This window comes from Cibotium barometz, chromosome 26 (genome assembly GCF_041138505.1).
Source record: "Cibotium barometz isolate CiBa-2024 chromosome 26, ASM4113850v1, whole genome shotgun sequence".
Lineage (NCBI taxonomy): Eukaryota > Viridiplantae > Streptophyta > Polypodiopsida > Cyatheales > Cibotiaceae > Cibotium > Cibotium barometz.
The window spans coordinates 53,890,662-53,915,188 of record NC_141071.1 but is presented as its reverse complement, the minus strand read 5'-3'; positions in this window follow the sequence as shown (position 1 = coordinate 53,915,188).

Sequence of the window (24,527 nt, the reverse complement as noted above, 5' to 3'; positions counted from 1 at the left end):
GTTTATGTATTTTATGAATATTGATGATTCAATCCATTATGGGTTAATGATCCAATTAGGGATCATTCTAATCATTCCCTTAATGATAAGCTTTATCCTTTAAAATAATTGAGATTTATCAGTCATACAGCGGAGCTATGGTAAAATTTTTGTAAAAATTACACATAAAATAATTTCATTCAAAGCATGAAAAGAGGACTTCCTACCATATTCTAGGAATTATCATCCTAGATTAATTGAAAGAATTTTATTGTAATCATGGAGAAATTGATTTTTATGTTATGCATAATTGATGAATTAAAAAAAAAGAGGATTTCTAGTAATTAAATTTTATGTTAAAAAGAGTAATCCCCATCGTATGAGTATTCTTAAAGGGTTAATTTTCATTCTAGGCATAGAAAAATGTATACTAGAAATACTTTATTATAAAAGTGAGATTTTTATCTCATAAATGATTTTATGCATAAATTAGATGCATAAAAGAAATTCTTTTATATTAAAAGAATGATTTTCATCATAAATGAATTGTATGCATAAACCTATGCATAAAGGATATAATTTTTATATTAAAAGTGTGATTTTCATCATAAATGGATTTTATGCATAAATAAGATGCATAAGAGAAATTCTTTTATTCTAAAAGTGTAATTCCTACTAAATTGGATTTATGCATGGATAGATGCATAAAGAATTTAAATTAATCCAAAAAGTGTTATTTTTATTAATTCTTATTTTATGCATAGAAAGATACATAAAGAATTTTATTTTTAATTCAAAAGAGTGATTTTCATCATAAATAATTTTATGCATAAATTAGATGCAGAAGAGAAATTCTTTTATTCTAAAAGTGTAGTTTCTACTAAATTAGAATTATGCATAAAAGATTGATTTTTAATTCAAAAGTGTCATTCTCATTTAAAATGAATTTATTCATATAGGAAGATGCATAAAAGATTGATTTTTAATTCAAAAGTGTCATTCTCATTTAAAATGAATTTATGCATAGGAAGATGCATAAAAGATTGATTTTTATTTCGAAAGTGTTATTCTCCTTAAAATGGAATTTATGCATAAATAGATGCGTAAAGAAATCTTATATCAAATATAAGAATTCTCTTGTATTCTATAAAAAGATATTAGGATGTGATAAGATGCATATGAGATGTGATAGGATGAGTTAAGAGTTATATGAGATGTGATAAGAATGAGTATGGGATGAGTTAGGATGTGGATGTATGAATGAGGATGCGAAAATGGATGTATGCACGCAGATGTGGATGTATGGATGTGAATGTGGATGTGGATGTGGATGTAAGGATGTAGATACAGATGTGGATGTATGTATGTGGATGTGGATATATGAAGAGGATGTGAAAATGGATGTATGCATGTAGATGTGGATGTATGGATGTGAATGTGGATGTGGATGTGGATGTATGGATGTGAATGTGGATGTGGATGTGGATGTATGGATGTAGATATGGATGTGGATGTATGTATGTGGATGTGGATGTATGAATGAGGATGTGAAAATGGATGTATGCATGTAGATGTGGATGTATGGATGTGAATGTGGATGTGGATGTGGATGTATGGATGTAGATACGGATGTGGATGTATGTATGTGGATGTGGATGTATGAAGAGGATGTTAAAATGGATGTATGCATGTATATGTGGATGTATGGATGTGAATGTGGATGTGGATGTGGATGTATGGATGTGGATGTGGATGTGGATGTATGGATGTGAATGTGGATGTGGATGTGGATGTGGATGTGGATGTATGGATGTAGTTACGGATGTGGATGTATGTATATGGATGTGAATGCGGATATGTGATTGGATGTATGATGTGGATGTACGAACATGGATATGTATGTAGAATAATGAATGTGAATGTGTATGTGAAATAATGTGTCGTCGATATGAGTGAATGGATGAGAATGAGTACACATATGAATGGAATGTGGAATAAGTAATGTGGATTGAGGAGGGATAATGTGGAAAGACGAGAGTTCGATATAGAAACTGTATTTTGTGACCTGTTTGTAAATGACTGTTTTATGTCAAGAATGCTGGGGAAGCATTTTGACCGTCTTGTGGATTAAGGTCATGGAGACCTAACTGATAAAGTTGCAACTGCTGACGGAGAGTCAACGGAGGACGTCTCGCGTAGCAAGGTCGGCCTCGGTTCGATTTAAATGGTAAGCTTCCGGTACAGTGGATGAGGGACCAAGGAAGCGGCCTATGAGTGAAGTGCTAGGTCACCTGCGAAGGATCCTAGAGGGTGCTGACCATACGGTGCCCGGGCTCTGGGTCGCCGAAGATACCCACATGTGCGTCGTGGAAGATATTGGATCAAGGAGTAAGAGTTGTTTTCTGAAACCGGGCATGGATCTGGTTGATTGACCTTGCTGGTCCTCAACAGATGAGTCCATGGCTCTCTTATATGGATCTGTTGATTGATCTTTCTGATCTTCAACAAGAATTCCATCTTGATTTTTATATGTGAAAATATTGCCGGGTACTATGAGCTAGGAACTATTGAAAAGGCCCCTGAGTGAACAGGTGGTGAGCGTTCTGGTTGCCAATGATGCCATAAGTACACCGATGAATGAATGATTGGAAATATGGATTCAAACAGAGATTTCGAAGATTGTCATCAGTGACATAATGGTTTCATTAAAGGATTGTTTTAAAGTTAGTTGATCCTGAGAAAAAGCAATTTCATATTGGGTGTGTAAGTGGCGTGACTAGTTTTATGTTTGCATGAACTTCCGGCTAGGGGGCTTGGGAACTCTTTTCCCTGGTACCCGGGACAAAATCTAACCAAATTCCTAATTGGATCCCATCACTACAGTGGTTGGGTGGTTGGCTAACCCATGGGACTGGATGGGGTTAGGCTGGACTGATGGATCCGTAAATCGAGACTCAATTTTTGTTATTACGATAGATAAAGTAAATCCCGGATAGTAATTGTTCTATGGATACGAATCAATGGCTGTGCCTCTTGATGGGGAAAAAAGCGTTGATCCCAATGATCCAAGTGCAAGTTTCTTCCTTGATCTGATCGAGTATCTTTATAGGTGCAGTCGGATCAGCTTGATTAGTAATGGTCTTGACTACGTTAGAGTAAAAAATTATCCTGGTGGAATCGCCCGTGCTTTCCGGGTAAAGGAAGTTTTTTCGGGTTCGATTTTGGAAAAATCGACGGATTAGTCTCTTGTCCGGATATTCGTGGACGAGGCCCCGAGTGTGGGACCCTGCCCCGTGCAAGAAGTGCTACTTCCGCTGCTAGCACCCCGAATCCATTGCGTGGTAGGGACTGGGATCTTACAGTTGGTATCAGAGCAAATTGGCTAATAAAGATCAACTGAGAAGCCAAATATGTCAAAAATTTATCAAGAAGCACAAAAAGGTTGTAATTGTGTAATATAATTCATACAATTTGATATTCAAACTGAAAATTCGTAAATTAGTAATTGGGTCTTCAGATGGAAATACCGCAATTGTATGGAACCCTGACTTGCTTGAGGCCTAGACATGATGGTATTTACCTTATAGTTCCAAGTATCATGACTACCCGTATATACCGAGGGTATAACTGCAGCTCTTTACCGGCAGTATATACGAGTAAATCTAAGACTTGCAATTATAAGCATTAATGCCATCCAGTTGATGAATTCGAATGTGGTTGATATGATTTTTAATTCTGTTTGAGAACTGATGAACATTGATTTGGATTTTGATTGAAAAATGATGATTTCTGAAATTTAGTTGAAATATAATAACCTGAGCGAAACCACAATGAGGATGAATGGGACGAGTCCCTGTGATGATATTCATAACTAGAATGATGATAATGGTTTCAGCAAATCACTATGAGATTAGTGGATTGTGCTGTCAAATTGCTACTGTTAACACTTGACACGGTAGATCAAGTTAAGGGATGACAAATTGAGAACTTGCTTGACTGAAATTCCCGTGGAGGAATGTTCAGAAAGAAATTTTTCGGTCTAATGGACCATTATCGTGTTAAAGATATAAATGATATGATCTGAATGAATTATTATTTAATGATGAGTTCTATATAAGAGATATTTATCCCAGTATTCTGTTGGGTTGACCATAATATAAGGAACCCCAGAATAAATTGGATCTTAAGAAAAAGAGTTGTCCTCTACTTTGCGAGATGAGGACATCTCGCATTTTTTTTAAGTGGGGTAGAATGTAAGATTCCTCCCCCAGCCTTCAAGGTATACAGGAGTAAGAACCTCCCTTTCTGATCTTATAATTATTCCCTCTCTAAAATAAAAGAAAGATTCTGTTTAAAAAGGAAGACCCTTTCCCCAGAATACTTTCTCAGGAGCCCCACCTGTTTTAAGGATTCAGAACGATGAGTTCTGAAGTGAGAACCGGTGTTTTGGATGCCAAGGTTTTGGTCATCAGTTAAAAGACTGCCCAACTCCTGCCATGTCAAGGGCACAGGGAAGTCAAGAACCCCAAATTTAGAGACCAATCCCTTCATACTAGTCTAATCAGGGTCCATCTCACCCAAGCCAGGGTAACCCTAGAAGAACTCCAGCTCATCCATCTGCCTCTGTCCAGAATAACCTCAGAACTCCTTTCCAGAACTGGGGCAACCAAAAAGAAAGAATTCCGCCTCAGACTACAGCAGCCAGAGCAGTCGCAATTTCAGATGTAGTAGAAGAGGAAAAAGGATAGATCTATGCTATAATTGAAAACCAAGGGCCTAACCGACAATTCTCAGTCATCCATACTCCAGCAGAGTATCAGGGTAAACCAAGTAATCGAAGATATACTTCAGTCATGCTGTGGTGGCAGGGAACCCAAGAAGTGGCTAAGCTATCTGCACCTAGTTGAGTTCACCTACAATGCTTCTTATCACAGAAGTATTGGGATGAGCCCTTTTAAAGCTCAGTATAGACAAGATTGCTTAACTCCATTAACTAGGCCCGACCCATTGATTAGGGTTGAGATGTCCAGATAAATGCTTGATGACATGGATCAGCAGATGCAGGCAATTCATAAAGATATAAAAGCTGCCCAGGATCGACAGAAACAGTATGCAGATAAGAAGAGGACAGTCAGAGAATTCAAAGAAGAAGATATGGTCTTCATTCGAGTACGGCCCAAAAGAAGTTCTTTATCTCTTGGGAAGTATAAGAAGTTATCCCCCAGATATTGTGGGCCATATCTGATTTCAAAGAAAGTAGGTGACTTAGCCTACGAGCTTCTTCTACCTCCTCATCTCAAAGTTCATAATGTATTTCATGTAAGCCTTCTCAAGAAAATGTGCTAAGCCCAAATCATGGAAAGACGGTAAAACTTCAGTGGTAAGATACACTGTCGGCTTCTAGGTTACGCTAGTTCCTTCTTTTATATAAGTCGTAACTCTTACTTGTCGCTCGCAGTAATCTTACTTCCATCGATCTCCTTTCTTTCTTAATCTCTTTTATGGCTTGGCAGCAGGACTTGGTTTTATCCATGATGATTTCTCACCTTCAAGATGCAAGCAAGTCTATGAAGAAGGATTTTATAGAACTGTATGAGCGCTTACTTTTCCCTCACTTGGGAACTTCTGTAGCTCAGACCAAATGGCGGACCTATCGAGACATAACTAGGGTAACACCGTGGGGTTAGCATCACTTTCGTAACAATGTCCGCTTGGCTATGGTTAATGAAGCTTTGGGTTTGGGTCCCCGATACTATTGCGTGATGAGATCAAGGCATGGTGGGTTTTCTGAGCGGGTCTTCTTACTTGCGTGTTTTCTTCCTCACCAGAAGATATGCCTTTATCCCATTTTTGGCTTGCCTCTTAGAGGTCCTTTTATTAGGTCACCTCATACCAATGAGGTAGGTGCTGCAATAACCGGCCGAATTATTCCCATAGATGAGTTACCTTATACGTGTGCTGCTTGTGAGTGCTGCTTTTGTGACCATATGATGGACGGGCTTATTGAATTATAAAAAGTTCTTCTATCTTGCTGTATATGTTCCAAGAGTGTATAAAGTTGAAATCTTTGTTCTTGTCTTGAGTCTGGCTTTCTTTGAGACTTTTCTTGGTGGTTATTCTTAATTAAATTTTCTCTTAGTCTCATAATCTTGCATCTTGCGGGATTACCCCCAATTTGCGAGATGAGGGCATCTCGCGTTTTTCAAGTGGGAGAGAATGTAAGATTCCTCCTCCCCAGCCTCTCAAGATGTCCAGCATCTTCCCCCTGTAATCAATCCCCTCTTCAGAAATATAAAAGATCTTGTCTCTGGCTGTTTTGATATAGAGAGAGAATATTCAGATTTTGAATATTTTTAGATAGAAAATTTCTCATATTATTAAAATAAGTTCCCCTGAAACAGAAGTTCAAAAATATTTTCAGAAGGTGCATTAAAAATTAAGTATAATCTGTTCAAGAGGCATTATCCTAGGGGTGAAGATTTTTTTGAAATTTCAAATTAAGGTTCCTATGGGCAATATCAATCCAAATATAAGGAAGAGATAAATGAAGAAATAAAAGAAAAATCCCCTAAAAATGAGTAAATACTCACATAAGATGAAGAGTTGACTAAGGAGAAGGCTAATAGTTAAAAAGGGGAGATATTTAGAAGTAATGATGCATTTGACACCTCTGCATGGGGATTTTCCCCTCATGAATGAGGCGCCGACTTCACATGTGCAATTGAGTTTTAAATCTTCAAAAATTGTGATATTTTTATCTCTCCTCTCTCTTGGATCAACCGAATCACAACTGAATCAAAAAGGAACCAAACTAGGTCCAAATCTAGTCCAAATTCAACCAAACTGAAATTTGGAAAATTCTAGAAATCAGTTGGTCTTGGTTAGAGCCTCCCTCTCCTATAAATAGAACATGAGTCCTTTGAAAAAAATAGAAGAATTTTACTATACTAGAATTATGCTGAAACAATGCTAATTTTTACTATCTCTAAAATTCTCTCCAAATTAAAGAAATTGGAGCTTCCCTCTTTCTTCAATCCCCATTGGTGGCTCCATCAACATACTAAACCAATTGATTGGTTGGGGGCCTCTACCGTGAACAAAGAATCAAACAATTTGTAAGGTAAATGGTGAATTTTGATCCTTTCTATAATTTCTCAATGTTTCTCTCTTCTCAACCCCTCTCAAGCTTGAGAAGCTTAATTGGAATGGTTTTTGAATGCTATTGAACTTAATTGATGAATGGTAGTAAAGAATTACATAAATTGATGAATGCTATTGAAGTTAATTGATGAATGATAGTAAAGAATTACATAAATTTTCATTTATGCTTAATTCTAATGTTTTTATGTAATTTCTCTCTCTCTCACTCAAAGAATGGTCATTCTCATGACCTATTCTCAATCCAAATGAAGCTTTTCATAAAGCTTTTCCTTAATCCAAGATTAATCTATGCTTGAGGCCAAATTAATGGCTTTTTTCTATGCTCTTAGTTTATGTATTTTATGAATATTGATAATTCAATCCATTATGGGTTAATGATCCAATTAGGGATCATTCTAATCATTCTCTTAATGATAAGCTTTATCCTTTAAAATAATTGAGATTTATCAGTCATAGCAGGAGCTATGGCAAAATTTCTGTAAAAATTACACATAAAATAATTTCATTCAAAGCATGAAAAGAGGACTTCCTACCATATTCTAGGAATTATCATCCTAGATTAATTGAAAGAATTTTATTGTAATCATGGAGAATTTAATTTTTATGTTATGCATAATTGATAAATTAAGAAAAAGAGGATTTTTAGTAATTAAATTTTATGTTAAAAAGAGTAATCCCCATCGTATGAGTATTCTTAAAGGGTTAATTTTCATTCTAGGCATAGAAAAATGTATACTAGAAATACTTTATTATAAAAGTGAGATTTTTATCTCATAAATGATTTTATGCATAAATTAGATGCATAAAAGAAATTCTTTTATATTAAAAGAATGATTTTAATCATAAATAAATTGTATGCATAAAGGATATAATTTTTATATTAAAAGTGTGATTTTTATCATAAATGGATTTTATGCATAAATAAGATGCATAAGAGAAATTCTTTTATTCTAAAAGTGTAATTTCTACTAAATTGGATTTATGCATGGATAGATGCATAAAGAATTTAAATTAATCCAAAAAGTGTTATTTTTATTAATTCTTATTTTATGCATAGAAAGATACATAAAGAATTTTATTTTTAATTCAAAAGAGTGATTTTCATCATAAATAATTTTATGCATAAATTAGATGCATAAGAGAAATTCTTTTATTCTAAAAGTGTAGTTTCTACTAAATTAGAATTATGCATAAAAGATTAATTTTTAATTCAAAAGTGTCATGCTCATTTAAAATGAATTTATGCATAGGAAGATGCATAAAAGATTGATTTTTAATTCAAAAGTGTCATTCTCATTTAAAATGAATTTATGCATAGGAAGATGCATAAAAGATTGATTTTTATTTCGAAAGTGTTATTCTCCTTAAAATGGAATTTATGCATAAATAGATGCGTAAAGAAATCTTATATCAAATATAAGAATTCTCTTGTATTCTATAAAAAGATATTAGAATGTGGTAAGATGCGTATGAGATGTGATAGGATGAGTTAAGAGTTATATGAGATGTGATAAGAATGAGTATGGGATGAGTTAGGATGTGGACGTATGAATGAGGATGCGAAAATGGATGTATGCATGTAGACGTGGATGTATGGATGTGAATGTGGATGTGGATGTGGATGTAAGGATGTAGATACGGATGTGAATGTATGTATGTGGATGTGGATGTATGCAGAGGATGTGAAAATGGATGTATGCATGTAGATGTGGATGTATGGATGTGAATGTGGATGTGGATGTGGATGTATGGATGTGAATGTGGATGTGGATGTGGATGTATGGATGTAGATATGGATGTGGATGTATGTATGTGGATGTGGATGTATGAATGAGGATGTGAAAATGGATGTATGCATGTAGATGTGGATGTATGGATGTGAATGTGGATGTGGATGTGGATGTATGGATGTAGATACGGATGTGGATATATGTATGTGGATGTGGATGTATGAAGAGGATGTGAAAATGGATGTATGCATGTATATGTGGATGTATGGATGGGAATGTGAATGTGGATGTGGATGTATGGATGTAGTTACGGATGTGGATGTATGTATGTGGATGTGGATGTATGAATGAGGATGTGAAAATGGATGTATACATGTAAATGTGGATGTATGGATGTGAATGTAGATGTGGATGTGGATGTATGGATGTAGATACGGATGTGGATGTATGTATGTGGATGTGGATGTATGAATGAGGATGTGAAAATGGATGTATGCATGTAGATGTGGATGTATGGATGTGAATGTGGATGTGGATGTGGATGTATGGATGTAGATACGGATGTGGATGTATGTATGTGGATGTGGATGTATGAATGAGGATGTGAAAATGGATGTATGCATGTAGATGTGGATGTATGGATGTGAATGTGGATGTGGATGTGGATGTATGGATGTGGATATGGATATGTATGTATGAATGCGGATATGGGATTGGATGTATGATGTGGATGTACGAACATGGATGTGTATGTAGAATAATGAATGTGAATGTGTATGTGAAATAATGTGTCGTCGATATGAGTGAATGGATGAGAATGAGTACACATATGAATGGAATGTGGAATAAGTAATGTGGATTGAGGAGGGATAATGTGAAAGATGAGAGTTCGATATAGAAACTGTATTTTATGACCTGTTTGTAAATGACTGTTTTATGTCAAGAATGCTAGGGAAGCATTTTGACCGTATGGGTTTACAAGGTGAAATGCAAGTCAGATGGTTCCATTGAGCGCCATAAAGCGAGATTGGTAGCTAAGGGTTATGCACAAACCCAAGGCTTGGACTATGATGAAACATTTAGTCCAGTTGCAAAGATGGGAATAGTGAGAGCAGTCATGGCTGCAGCAAATGGTTGGGAAATGCATCAAATGGATGTGAAAAATGCATTTCTAAATGGTGATCTACAAGAGGAAGTTTATATGGCACAGCCAGAAGGATATGTACATCCGAATTATCCAACTCATGTATGCAGATTAAAGAAAGCATTATATGGTTTGAAGCAAGCACCTCGTGCTTGGAGTGATAAGATCAGGCGATATCTTATCTCCCTTGGATTTCAGGTTTCTTCAGCAGATTCTTCACTCTATGTGAAGAAAACAGATCATGGGATTGTCTTACTTGTCATCTATGTGGATGACTTGATTGTCACAGGAGATCATGCTACAGATGTCATGCATGTCAAGAAGGCATTGAGTGGGCAGTTTGACATGAAAGACTTGGGTGAATTGAGATATTTTCTTGGGATTGAAGTGATCAAAGACCATGTAGGTACATGGTTAGTGCAACGCCAATATGCATTGGATATGTTGGCAAAATATGGGATGACAGGGTGTAAGCCCATGAGTACACCTTTGGAGCAGAATGTAAAGCTGCGGGCTGATTTTGGTGAAGAGTTGGATGATCCATCTATGTATAGAAAGATGGTTGGCAGTCTTATTTACATGACTATCACACGCCCGGATCTCAGTTATGCTGTGGGGCTAGTAAGCCAATTTATGCAGAGCCCCAGAAAACCTCATTTGGATGCAGTGAGATGCATTATGGGATATGTAAAGACCGCTGCACATTATGGTCTTCTTTATGAGCATGGTAAAGGCTTGGATGTACATGGCTACACAGACGCAGATTGGGCAGGTAGCTCATATGATAGGAGGTCTACTAGTGGTTATGCCTTTACATTTGGAAGTGCAGTGGTGAGTTAGAGTAGCAAGAAGCAACCTACTGTTGCTTTATCTAGTACAGAGACTAAATACAGGGGTGCAACCATTGCTACATGTGAAGGAGTATGGTTGTTGAAGGCATAGTTCTCTTAGGTTGAATGTTGCTAAGTCGGATATGTAGTAAGTCAGATATGTGCTAAGTCAGATATTTGCTGAGTCAGATATTTAGTAAGTCGGATATGTGCTAAGTCAGATATGTGCTTAGTCAGATATTTAGTAAGTCGGAATTATAAGGTGGTAGGACTGTATGATGAATTTCTTGGGATCTTGGAAGTTACGATATGTAACGGTTATTCAAGAATAACGTTTTGGGAAAAGAGTAACGTTTTTTGAGCAAGGAAGAAGAGAAGGGGAGAGAAGAAGAGGGGAAAATGAAGCAGATTTTTAGGGTTTATCTCTCTTGTGTGACTTTGCTCTGTCAAAGTTCTATCTGTGCATTACGTTTCTGTTGTGTCTGAATCTCTGTTTTCGCCTAATCAACATGTTTCTTGTGGAGAAGTTGTATCTGCTTAACTGCTTGGGTGTGTAAACACTGGCGATTCATGGTGGTTTCAACCACAATGGTTAATTAGGATGGAGCCTACAATAGGAGCATGCAAAGCAAGTGCTGCAGATTCAGGCACTGCTACAGATTCAGGTGCTGTTTCAAAATCTGATTCAAGAGGCGAAATCTGATTCAAGAGGCAAAATCAAATTCAAAAGGCGAAATCAAATTCAGGAAGCGAAATCAGATTCAAGAGAGGCGAAATCAGATTCAGGAGGCGAAATCAAATTCAGGAGGCGAAATCAAATTCAGGAGCAGACTACTCTGAACCTGCTGCTGCAGACTGCTTTGAACCTGTTGCAAACTGCTCTGATTCTGCAGACTGCTCTGATCTTGCAAGAGCAGACTACCCAGAACCTAGGTGGAGCAGAATCAGAATCTGCAAATTGCAGCAGAATCAAAATCTGTAGGTGCAGCAAAATCAGAATCTGCTCCTTGGATGGGATGGTGGAATTCCTCATTCAAAGTGCTACTTCACATTGGAGGTTGACGTGTTCCAAGTAAGCCATCATTCAAATTTTGCATAATAAACACCTCAAATTCTGATTTTAGAAAATTTTTAGCAATGTTTGAGCACCTATTTGTCATGAGTGGGGTGGATCTCGGTATAGCACCGCAGCTCTCCATTCCAAGCATACATATGGGCTCTATTTGGTGTGGTGCATTGAATATGAGAGCTCACATAGCTATCTAATTTCTGACTTCAAATATGGGTAAAAAGAAGAAAAAGAAGTGTTTGATTTGCATGAGTCATAACCATGCCACAAATGAATGCTCATACATGTGTGAGCCATGTTCAAAAGGAGATCAATGCATGAAATTTTGCATGGTTGGTTTGAGCACCAAACTTCACAAAATCATTTCAAAGTTCAAATATGCATCCAAAAATGGGTCTTGTGAGAAGATGGAGAGAGCTAGAAGCCTTGATGATGCATATGTATATTGTGAAAAGCATGAGGATAGGAAGAAGAGAACTTGTTCAAGCCTTAAGCGTGTAGCTAGATTGCAAAAAGCATGTGAAGCATTGCATGAGAGTTATAAAGATAAGTTTGAGATTGAATCAAGTGATGACGATGATGAGTGGGGATACCCAATGGGAGTGTCGATGATTGAGGGAAAAGGAGTACAAGTGGGAGTGAGCCAAAGATGCCACCAAGAATCCATAGATACCCCTAAGCCAACATCAGGCATTCAACCAAATGGGAAAATTCTTCACCACACGCATCCCAATAACCAAGATGATGATGAAATCATGTGCATGAGCAATGTTTTTTCACAAAACGCTAACTCTGAATTTTCAAAACTGGAATCAAATTAGATTTCAGTTCAAAGCTCTCAAAGAGAGTACTTTGAATTTGAGAATTCCATGTTTTCTGCAAGTTTCCTTCACCTAGTGCTGCAAGGTGAAGGGTAGGTCTCAAATGATGCCCAAGATCATGAAGATGGGGCTGAAATGCATCAAATTTCAAATCAGAGAAGTAACTCTCAATGTCCCAGAATTCAAATTTTATGCGAATCAGCAGATCATGACAAGGTGGATGTGCATGTTCATGAAGTGTTTGATGTTGAGGTTGATGTTCATGATGAAGATGATGTCATACATAGTTTTCTTCAGTTTTGTGATGATGTTGATGCCAAAAGTGGGTATCTTGTTCATGATGATAATCATATGCATCAAATGCATGATTGTGATGAGCATGATGACATTGAGAAGTTTTTACTATCAATTTTGATGAGGAATGTTGTGAGGAGAAGCAGATCATACATAGTAATGATGTTGTTCATGTCATTCAAAGCGCAATTGAAGACGCAGATACCAAGATGAATGAAGAGGAGGTTGTGATTCAGTTGTTTTTAGGTTCCATGGATGATGTGTGTGGAATTACAGATAAAGAATCAACTCAGGAGGAATTCCCTGAAATCAGATTTGCTGAAGAGGAAGTCAGATCCGACTCACCAGAAGTGAACACAGCACAGAGATGGATGTTCGTAAGGCAGAACATAGGTGTTGAGATGATGGCAAGAAGCTTAATTGTTGGCACAACGTGTTTTGATCAGTTGTTGCAAAGCTTGAAATTTGCTGAAGCTTTTGTCAGGGTTTGTTTGATTGAATTCTGTTGTGTTGGAAGTTGCTTAATCAGACTTTACTGGCTCGGAGTTTTTAAGTTGGGGACTGCATGCCCACTAAGAGTGATGATGATTACTTCATGCAGAGCACCTTCAGTAGTGCAAAAAGTGTAGGACCTGGAGAAAAAGCAGAGCTTCAAGACACAAGTTGCAGATTTGCTGGCAGAATCAGTTGAGATAGTTGTAGACCAAGTGCCTAATGTAGAGATGCATGGTGTAGAGCAGATACAGGTTGCTGAGCAGTTCAAGGAACCAGTTTTGGATGTAGCAGCAACAGACAAGGATGTTCAGGTTGCTAAAACTGATGTTATGAAGGAGGTGGACCAGACTATTTGATGAAGCAGCATGATTTTACTTTTGTCTGCCATTTTGAGCTGATCAAGGGATATGTGGATCCGAGTCAGATTTCTTTGAAATCTACCACCGGGATGTGCCATGTGTTAAAGGCATAGTTCTCTTAGATTGAATGTTGCTAAGTCGGATATGTAGTAAGTCGGATATGTGCTAAGTCGGATATTTGCTGAGTCAGATATTTAGTAAGTCGGATATGTGCTAAGTCGGATATGTGCTTAGTCAGATATTTAGTAAGTCAGAATTATAAGGTGGTAGGACTGTATGATGAATTTCTTGGGATCTTGGAAGTTACGATATGTAACGGTTATTCAAGAATAACATTTTGGGAAAAGAGTAATGTTTTTTGAGCAAGGAAGAAGAGAAGGGGAGAGAAGAGGAGGGGAGAATGAAGCAGATTTTTAGGGTTTATCTCTCTTGTGTGACTTTGCTCTGTCAAAGTTCTATCTGTGCATTACGTTTCTGTTGTGTCTGAATCTCTGTTTTCGCCTAATCAACATGTTTCTTGTGGAGAAGTTGTATCTGCTTAACTGCTTAGGTGTGTAACCATTAAACAATGGTTAAAGAGTCTCTTGGCTTATTTGGGTGAGCCTATTGATGGCAAGGTTGTCATTCATTGTGACAACATGAGCATCATCCAGTTGGCCAAGAATCCAGTTTTTCATGCGCGGACCAAACACATAGAGGTCCACTATCATTTTGTCAGAGATTCCTCATTGTTGAGAGACACAGCCGTTGATTCTTTTCCATAAAATAATTATTGTCCGGGATTTACTTTATCTATCGTACCATAACAGAATTGAGTCTCAATTTAAGGATCCATGAGTCCAGCCTACCGTGGGTTAGCCAACCGCCCAACCACTGTAGTGATGGGATCCAATTAAGAATTTGGTTAGGTTTTGTCCCGGGTACCAGGGAAAAGAGTTCCCAGGCCCCCTAGCCGGATATTCATGCAAACTTAAAACTAGTCACACCACTTACACACCCAATGTGAAATTGCCTTTTTCTCAGCATCATCTATCTTTAAAACAATCATTTAATGAAACCATTGTGTTACTGATCACAATCCTCAAAATCTGCGGTTGAATTCTTATTTCCAATCATTCCTTTATCGGTGTACCTATGGCATCATTGGCAACCAGAACGCTCACCACCTGTTCACTCAAGGGCCTTTTCGATAGTTCCTAGCTCATAGTAACCGGCAATATATTCACATATCAAAATGGAATCTCCATTGAAGATCAACAAGATCAACCAATGGATCCATATAAAAGAGTCATGGACTCATCCGTTGAGGACCAGCAAGGTCAACCAACCAGATCCATGCCCTCATTCAGAAAACAACTATTACTCCTTGTTCCAATATCTTCCTTGACGTACATGTGGGTATCTTCGGTGACCCAGAGCCCGAGCACCGTATGGTCAGCACCCTCTAGGATCCTTCGCAAGTCACCTAGCACTTCACTCATGGGCCGCTTCCTTGGTCCCTCATCCACTGTACTAGAAGCTCACCATTTAAATCAATCCGAGGCTGGTCAATACCTCGGCCGACCGTGCTACGCGAGACGTCCTCCATTGACTCTCCGTCCAGTAGTTGCAACTTTAACAGATAGGTCTCCACGACCTCATTCACAAGATGGTCAAAATGCTTCCCCAGCATTCTTGACATAAAACAGTCATTTAAAAACAGATTTCACATACAAATACAGTTCCAACAATATTTCCATCTTTTCTCATCACTCCACATCCTTTCACATTAGTCCCCATCTTTTCTCATCTTCCCACAATTTTTTTTCCTTCATCGATCCCTATCACATCACATCGTTACCACATCAAATCACATCCAATCACATCATCCACACATCAATCCACATCATCCATACATCCATCCACATCATCCACACCAATCCACATCATCCATACATCCATCCACATCATCCACACCAATCCACATCATCCATACATCCATCCATATCAATCCACATTATCCACACATCCATCCACATCTTTCATACATCCATCCACATCAATCCACACGTAAATCCACATCATCCATACATCTATCCACATCAATCCACATCATCCATACATCTATCCACATCAATCCACATTATCCACTCATCCATCCACATCAATCCACATTATCCACACATCAATCCACATCATCCATACATCCATTTACGTCAATCCACATTACCCACACATCAATCCACATCATCCATACATCCATCCACATTATCCACTCATCCATCCACATCAATCCACATTATTCACACATTAATCCACATCATCCATACATCCATTCATGTCAATCCACATTACCCACACATCAATCCACATCATCCATACATCCATCCACATCAATCCACATTATCCACTCATCCATCCACATCAATCCACATTACCCACACATCATCCATACATCCATTCACGTCAATCCACATTACCCACACATCAATCCACATCATCCATACATCCATCCACATCAATCCACATTATCCACTCATCCATCCACATCAATCCACATTACCCACACATCAATCCACATCAATCCACATTCATTTCATAAGTATTCCCATTCTCATCTAATCATATCTTTTTCTATCTCATCACTTATTTCCTCATTTATCCTCATCAGATCACATCTACTTGCATCTACCCATACATCTCATCACTTTACATACATTAACATTTATCCAGTTTACATCACATCCACCATTTCACATCACATCTCATTCATTCACATCCCAATTCACATGCTAACACATTCATTCACGTCCCTTATCGTTCATTCACATCCCGATTCACACGTTATCACATTCATTCACATCCTATATCATTCATTTACATCCTGATTCACATGACATCACATCTCATCTATTCATTCACATTTATCTGATTCGCATCACATATTATCACATTTATTTACCTTTTATTCTCATCACTTCTATTCTCATCACATCCATCCATCCATTCTTTCCCATCTATCTGATTCGCATCCCATCTCATCACATCTATTTACCTCTCATTCTCATCACTTCTATTCTCATCACATCCATCCATCCATTCATTCCCATCTATCTGATTCATATCACATCTTATCACATCTATTTATAGAATGTAAGAGAATTCTTATTTTTGATTCTTTACGCATCTATTTATGCATAAGAACAACTTCAGTGGGAAATAACACTTTTATAAAAATCCGTTTATGCATATATTTATGCATAAATTTAATTTTAAGGAGAATAACTCTTTTGAAATAAAAATAAATTTCTTTATGCATCTTTCTATGCATAAAATCAAAATTGATGAGAATAACTCTTTTGAAATAAAAAGAAATTTCTTTATGCATCTTTCTATGCATAAAATCAAAATTTGATGAAAGTAACACTTTTATAAAAAAATATTCTTTTATGCATCTATTTATGCATAAATTCAATTTTAATGAAAGTAACATTTTTATAATAAAAAAATTCTTTTATGCATCTATTTATGCATAAAAATCAATTTTGATGAAAGTAACACTTTTATAATCAAAATATTCCCAATATGCATCTTTCTATGCATAGAAATTAGTTCTAATGAAAATAACACTTTTATTATAAAAATATTTCTAATATGCATTTTTCTATGCATAGAATCAAAATAACACTTTTAGAATACATAAGCAATGGGGATTACTCTTTTTGAATAATAAAAGATAAAACGTATTTCACAAAATTTAAGACAATTTTGCCATAACCTCCTTTGTATGGCTGACCGTTTTTCAAATTTTTTCAATCTCAAGTTACTTAGAAACTATCCCAAATGGTTTAAAGCATTCTAAACTGATCAAATTCCGCTTTTTAAAGAGAAACAATATGAAAAGTTTAATTCTAACAATTTGATTACACATCTAGGATAAAGAAAGGCTGAAATCAAGAATGAAGAGAGGGGGAAAGCCTTTCCAACAACAAGGCATAGCATCATTTTTTATTTTAAAGAAAATAAAAATTATAAAACCATTAAATGGAATAAAGAAAAAGTAGGATTTCTAGCTTACATGAATTTTTGTGAGCTTTCCTTTGGCTTGATGGTTTGAGGGATCTACTCTTGTTTGCAACAAGAGTGGCCACCAATTCTTTTGAAGAGGAAATGGTCAAAAACTAATGAATTATCAATAAATTCACTGTTTTTGGCTCTGGGGAGGAGTAGAGTATCAGTGCATAAAACACTATTAACCATTTACAAAGGGGGAGGCTTCATTTATAGGAAAAAGTGAGCCTCTAACCAAGCAAACTGATTCTAAAATTTTCCAGATCAGTTTGGTCAATTTTTAACCATTTTTAGGTCAGTTTAGCTTACTTTATGGATCTAGTTGAAGCAAGAGAGAGGAGAGATGAAAATATCTCATTATTTGTGAGTTTAAAACTCAACCACACATGTGAAATAGGCGCCTCCTTCATGAGGGGAATTCCCCCACACTGAGGTGTCAAAAATGCATCATTTCTTCTAAATATCTTTTCTTTTTTAACTAATAACCTTGTCCTTAGTCAACTCTTCATCTTATGTGAGTATTTACTCATTTTTGGGGGATTCCCTTTTATTCTTCAATTTATCTCCTCCCTACATTTGGATTAATCTAATTGGTCCATAGGAACCTTAATTTCAAAAATTTCAGAAAATCTGGACCCTTAGGCTAAGGTCCTGTTTACCTGATTTCAATTTATTCCAATTGCACATTGGAAATTTCTTTTTGAATATCTGTTTCAGGGGAAACCATTTTAGACACTAGGAGGATTTTTATATCCAAAAATATCTCAATTTTGAATTACCTCCCTCTAGAAATTTTCTCTCTCTAGGCTAAAACAGGGTAAAACAGGATCTTTCTTTTATTTCAGAGAGGGGAATAATTATAAGATTAGAAGGGAAGGTTTTTACACTTGCACACCTCAAAAGATGGAGGGAAGAATCTTACAGATCCCTAAATTGAGACTCAATTTTGTTAAGTTACGATAGTTGAAGTAAATCGCGGATAACCCTTGTTCTATGGAAAAGAATCAATGGTTGTGCCTCTTGATGAGGAAAAAAGCGTTGGACTCTATGATCCAAGTGCAAGTTTCTTCCTTGATCTGACCATGAGACTTACGGGTTCGGTTGGATCAGTTTGGTTAGTTAAGGCTTTTGACTACATTAGAATAAAATTATCTCGGAGGAATCGCCTGCGTTTTCTGGGCGAGGGAAGTTTTTCTGGGTTCGGTTTTGGAAGAACCGAGGGATTAGTCTCTTGTCCGGATATCCGTGGGTGAGGCCCCGAAGTGAGAAGCTTTAGTTTGATCTATTTTGGACCAATTTAGCTCACGTTTTTGCTCCAATTTGAAGGAGGAGAGATAAAATATCTGATTTTTTTAAATAAAAAGTGTGGAATAATGATGTGAAATAGGCGCCTCTTTCATGAGCCCCCTCTCTCCTAACTGAGGTATTAAAAATTCTTTTTTTTATGAATAAACCTCATTTTTTAACTAATAAACCCAGTACTTAGTCAACTCTTCATTGTAAGATCCCTGTCCCTACCACGCAATGGATTCGGGGTGCTAGCAGCGGAAGTAGCACTTCTTGCACGGGGCAGGGTCCCACACTCGGGGCCTCGTCCACGGATATCCGGACAAGAGACTAATCCGTCGGTTTTTCCAAAACCGAACCCGGAAAAACTTCCTTTACCCGGAAAGCACGGGCGATTCCACCAAGATAACTTTTTACTCTAACGTAGTCAAGACCATTACTGATCAAGCTGATCCGACTGCACCTATAAAGATACTCAGTCAGATCAAGGAAGAAACTTGCACTTGGATCATTGGGATCAACGCTTTTTTCCCCATCAAGAGACACAGCCGTTGATTTGTATCCATAGAACAATTACTATCCGGGATTTACTTTATCTATCGTAATAACAGAAATTGAGTCTCGATTTACGGATCCATCAGTCCAGCCTAACCCCATCTAGTCCCATGGGTTAGCCAACCACCCAACCACTGTAGTGATGGGATCCAATTAGGAATTTGGTTAGGTTTTGTCCCGGGTACCAGGGAAAAGAGTTTCCAAGCCCCCTAGCCGGAAGTTCATGCAAACATAAAACTAGTCACACCACTTACAGACCCAATATGAAATTGCCTTTTTCTCAGGATCAACTAACTTTAAAATAATCCTTTAATGAAACCATTATGTCACTGATGATGACAATCTTCGAAATCTCTGTACCACAATGACATTTTTGCCTTGTGGTAAGGCAACTAAATCCCATGTTTCGGCGTCCATCTCAACATCCATTGCCTTCTCCCATACATGCTTCCCAATAGCTTCTGTATAGCATGTAGGTTCCACATGCTTCACCAAAGAGGTCATATATGCATAATGCATAGCAAAAGCATGATATGTCAACCTGTCAACTGGATACCTGGCCCTTTGGGATCTCTGCAATGCATGCGGATCACTCTGAACAACACTTGTCACTCTAGCATGTGGAGGCACATATCTATCCTGCCTTGCACCAGGTGTGCATAAAACTGGTATACCAAGTTCCTCATCCAAACTCTCTGAACTTGACGACTCATAACCTGTAATGCCAATTCCTTCAACCTTATGTTTCCCTTTATCCACAGCACTACTCCCAGTGCTCACACTCTCATGTCTCAAGCGTCCTCACCATGGACGTCTGACCATGGACATATAGAGCTACTCTCAGACTCTGCTGGCCCAGACATAGAAATAGAACTTGCTTGTGGCAAGTTTACATGCACATCAGCATCAAGGGAATAAATGACACCCTCATCCTTTGCTTTGTACCAACTAGCAAGTTCATCAAACACCACATCTCGTGAGATAACCACTTGCCTAGTTTGTGGATTGTAACATTTATATGCCTTGCGATCCTGTGCATAACCAACAAACACACTTTTTTGCCTTAGGATCCAACTTCCTCCTTCTCTCGTCAGGCACATGTACATAAGCTATGCAACCAAACTAGCGTCATGTATATGTATGAGTATAGCATCCGAGATACATATAGACAGGTAATGCAAAACTTTGTATGCTCTTTTTGACCATTGCTTATGAGTTACAACCTGTTGCTGTGTAGGTTGTCGGGGTAGTTTCGGCTTTGGCTCCGCACCTGTAACAAGGTTCCAAAAACCTTTTCCCTTCAGAAAGCTTTTTATCCTGTACTTCCATGCCTGGAAGTTCTTCCTATCCAACTTTTCACCCACAATTTGTACTGGGTTGTCTGACATATTTGCTCCATGCAAATGCACCTTCCGCACACGTCCAAATCTGTAAACAAGCCTTCCTCAGCTCAACCACACTCTAATAAGTGTTCCAGATACTCCAAAGTACTTAACAAAGTTCACTTTTGATGTAGAAAATCAAACTGATGGCATCCAAAATGAACTGGCATATGCAGTCGAAGCCCTGTTTTGGCATGCTTTCCAAGGCTTCAAATTGCAATGTAGTGGTTCAATCAAGTGTGGATAACTTGCATTGACACCTAAAAAAGCTCAATGTTGCATATCAACACCAACCAAGGTATGTACATACCGAATTTGTCAAATCCCCTTCTTTGTTTTGAGAAAAACCAGTAAAACCAAAAAAGACTAGTAGTAAAATTGCTCTAATTCCTTTGATTCTTGTCCAAATTGAGAGACCAAGCATTCATTAGCTTAGCATTGATGTCTACTAACTCCATGTAAAAGGAATTAGACCAATTATTTAAGATGAGAGAGTAATTAGTCGATTAATCACTCTCTGTTTCACTAATCACAGTAGACAGCCTATTTAATCAGCTCATTTCTAGCTCCATAATACATAATTGCTTCAACCAATCATATAGCAACCCCTTCAAGTATGTGTATCACACAATTTCTAATGAAATTTTGGAATTTATCAACCACAAGACTTGATTTTTGGCCTCCACCTAGTAAAAAAGTAAAAAACTGCTCTGTTTCTGCATATCTACCTGCGTCGCTTGCTGTAGGGTTGATTTGAGGAGATTGTAATGATGATTGATGGTACATTTAGATGCCCAACACACCTAGGCATGTGCCCAATCCATCAATGTAGTGATTTTTGCAAAAACCTAGCTTTAATTGCATCCACAATGAGCATCATTTCTCTTTTTTTGTGTAGGGTTCAAACCAGTGATTTTCCTCTCACATAAATGCACCAACTTGGCTCCAAATTCAATTTAGGGCTTGCACATGAGTTGCCAATACATTAATCCTTGTCACATACATGTTTACTTTGAAGTGTCCAATGTCTGGCCTAAAACCTGTAAGCCGCATCTTTGGCATACTTCCATGTATGGCTGCTGTGGATGTCTTATTAAGTACATACACCGCGGTGGCACATGCTTCTGTCCAATAATAGTCTGGCATGCTCTTTTCATTGAGCATCTCCCTAGCCACATTACAAGTGATTCTATCCTTTCTCTCAACAACACCATTTTGCTGAGGTGTGTACCTACAAGTTAACTGCTTTCTTAAGCCATGCTTTCTCAAGAAATGCTCAAAAGCAGGTGAGGTGTATTCACCACCTCCATCTGTCCTCAAACATTTTATCCAAGAGCCATATTGCTTCTCTACAAAAGCTTTGAAGTCCATAAACTTTCCCAACACTTCACTTTTCTCTCTAAGAAAGTAAATCCAAGTCATTCTGCTGAAATCATCAATGAATGTCACATAATACAAGCTACCTTTAATGGATGGGTTTTGTGCAAGACCCCATACATCACTATGAACTATCTCAAGTGGCGTGCTACTCATGTTGCCTTCTTTAGGAAACGGCAACCTCGCCTGCTTTCCAAACTGGAAGACATCACAAACATGCCTATGCCCATCATACTTGAGTCTAGGCAGCCCACTAACAATGCCTCTTGCCTGCATGTTCTTTAACCTTTGTATGTTCACATGTCCAATCCTTTTATGCCACATGTCAATGTCATGTACCACATTTTGGCTTTTAGAGAACATGGCTGATTTCAACTTAGGAATCCCAGCATCCAACTTAAATAACCTGCCTTCTTTCTTGCCTTTGGCAATGACTCTACATCCATTTTTGAAATCCTCAACGAAGCAACCATGCTCGTTGAAACGAACCTGTAAACCCTGTTCCACCATTTGACCAACTAAGGCCAAACTTTTTGTAATAGAAGGCACATACAAGACATCTGCCATAGACTTTGTTTCACCATTGTTGTGCATAACCAATGGTAAACTTCCAACATGTGTGATATCATGTTGGGTATCATCTCCTGTTTTCACATAGCCTTTCACATCCATAGGCTTCATATGCTCAAACCATTCGCCATGAAAAGTCATATGGTTTGATGCTCAAGAGTCCATATACCAAGTGTCATCACTTTCACCATTCGTCATTATAGATCCCACAACATGTTTTATGGCAAACAAGTGATTTGCACTGCCATCATTACTGCTTGATGCATATTTTCCACCACTTGCATAATTTCCACCATGTCGTGCATAATGTCCACCATGCTGTGCTCTACCCCCTCTCAAATCATTTTTGTTTGCGGAAATAATCACGTGCCATATGACCAAATTTCCCACAGTAATGGCATTCCACATTTTGCATAGATGTTTGTTGGCCTTTCCAACGTCCTCTACCACGAGGATTACCTCTGCCTCTCTGAGGTGTATATCCACGACCACCTCTAGCACCATATGTAGGCTGAAAATTCTGTTGTGGTGACCTATCCTGCCATCCACGACCATTACCACGGCCACGTGATGTGAATCTCCCCCTGCCTCTAAATCCCCTTTGTGAATAGAAAGCCTGATTTCTACCATTATCATCATGGCTAGTAGATGCATCATGAAAAGAGTCACTGAGTTTGATTTCCTCAACAAGCAAGAGTGAAACCAACTCATCAAAATCTGGTAAACCTGTACTCCGAACGGAGATAGATGTATCAAAAGACTTATACTCCTTGCCAAGACCATGCAAGGTAATGTCTACCAAATCATCATCAGGCATGGGGGCATTGATTGTTGCCAATGCATCTGCATACTTCTTTATCTCTTGTACATAATCATGGATGCTCCTTCCTTTCTGTTTCACATTATGAATCTGTTGTCTCAACTGAGACTTGCGAGACGAGCACTAGTGTCTGTATCAAAAAGCTTTACCAATGTATCCCATGCATCCGTATGGCATGTCACAAGGTGAAATAAGATTATGGATGGTTAAAGTCAAATTGTGAATTTTGCTTACAAGCTATGATAGAGAGTTCGGGGAAATCCAACCACTGGTAAGGTACTACGGGTAAATTTTTCTTTTGTTTTGTAAATTGTTTGCAGATACGACTAAAGATCCCACCTCTCCTCATATGAAGCAAAATATCTTTTTTGCTCCTGCGTCTATATATGATGTAGGAGTGCATACCATGAGGTTAAAAAAATGCACCTCACGTTACCCCATAAAGGCAAAAGTAGGTTGTAAGCATGAAGAGATCCTCTCTCTCCCCAAAAGAATAGTCATTCCTAAGACTAATTCTTTAGCAAATGAATGCTTCTCATTGATAAATTCTTAATTCAAAATCAATCTCTAATCTTGTCAAGCTAGAGGTTAAGAAAATGGCTTT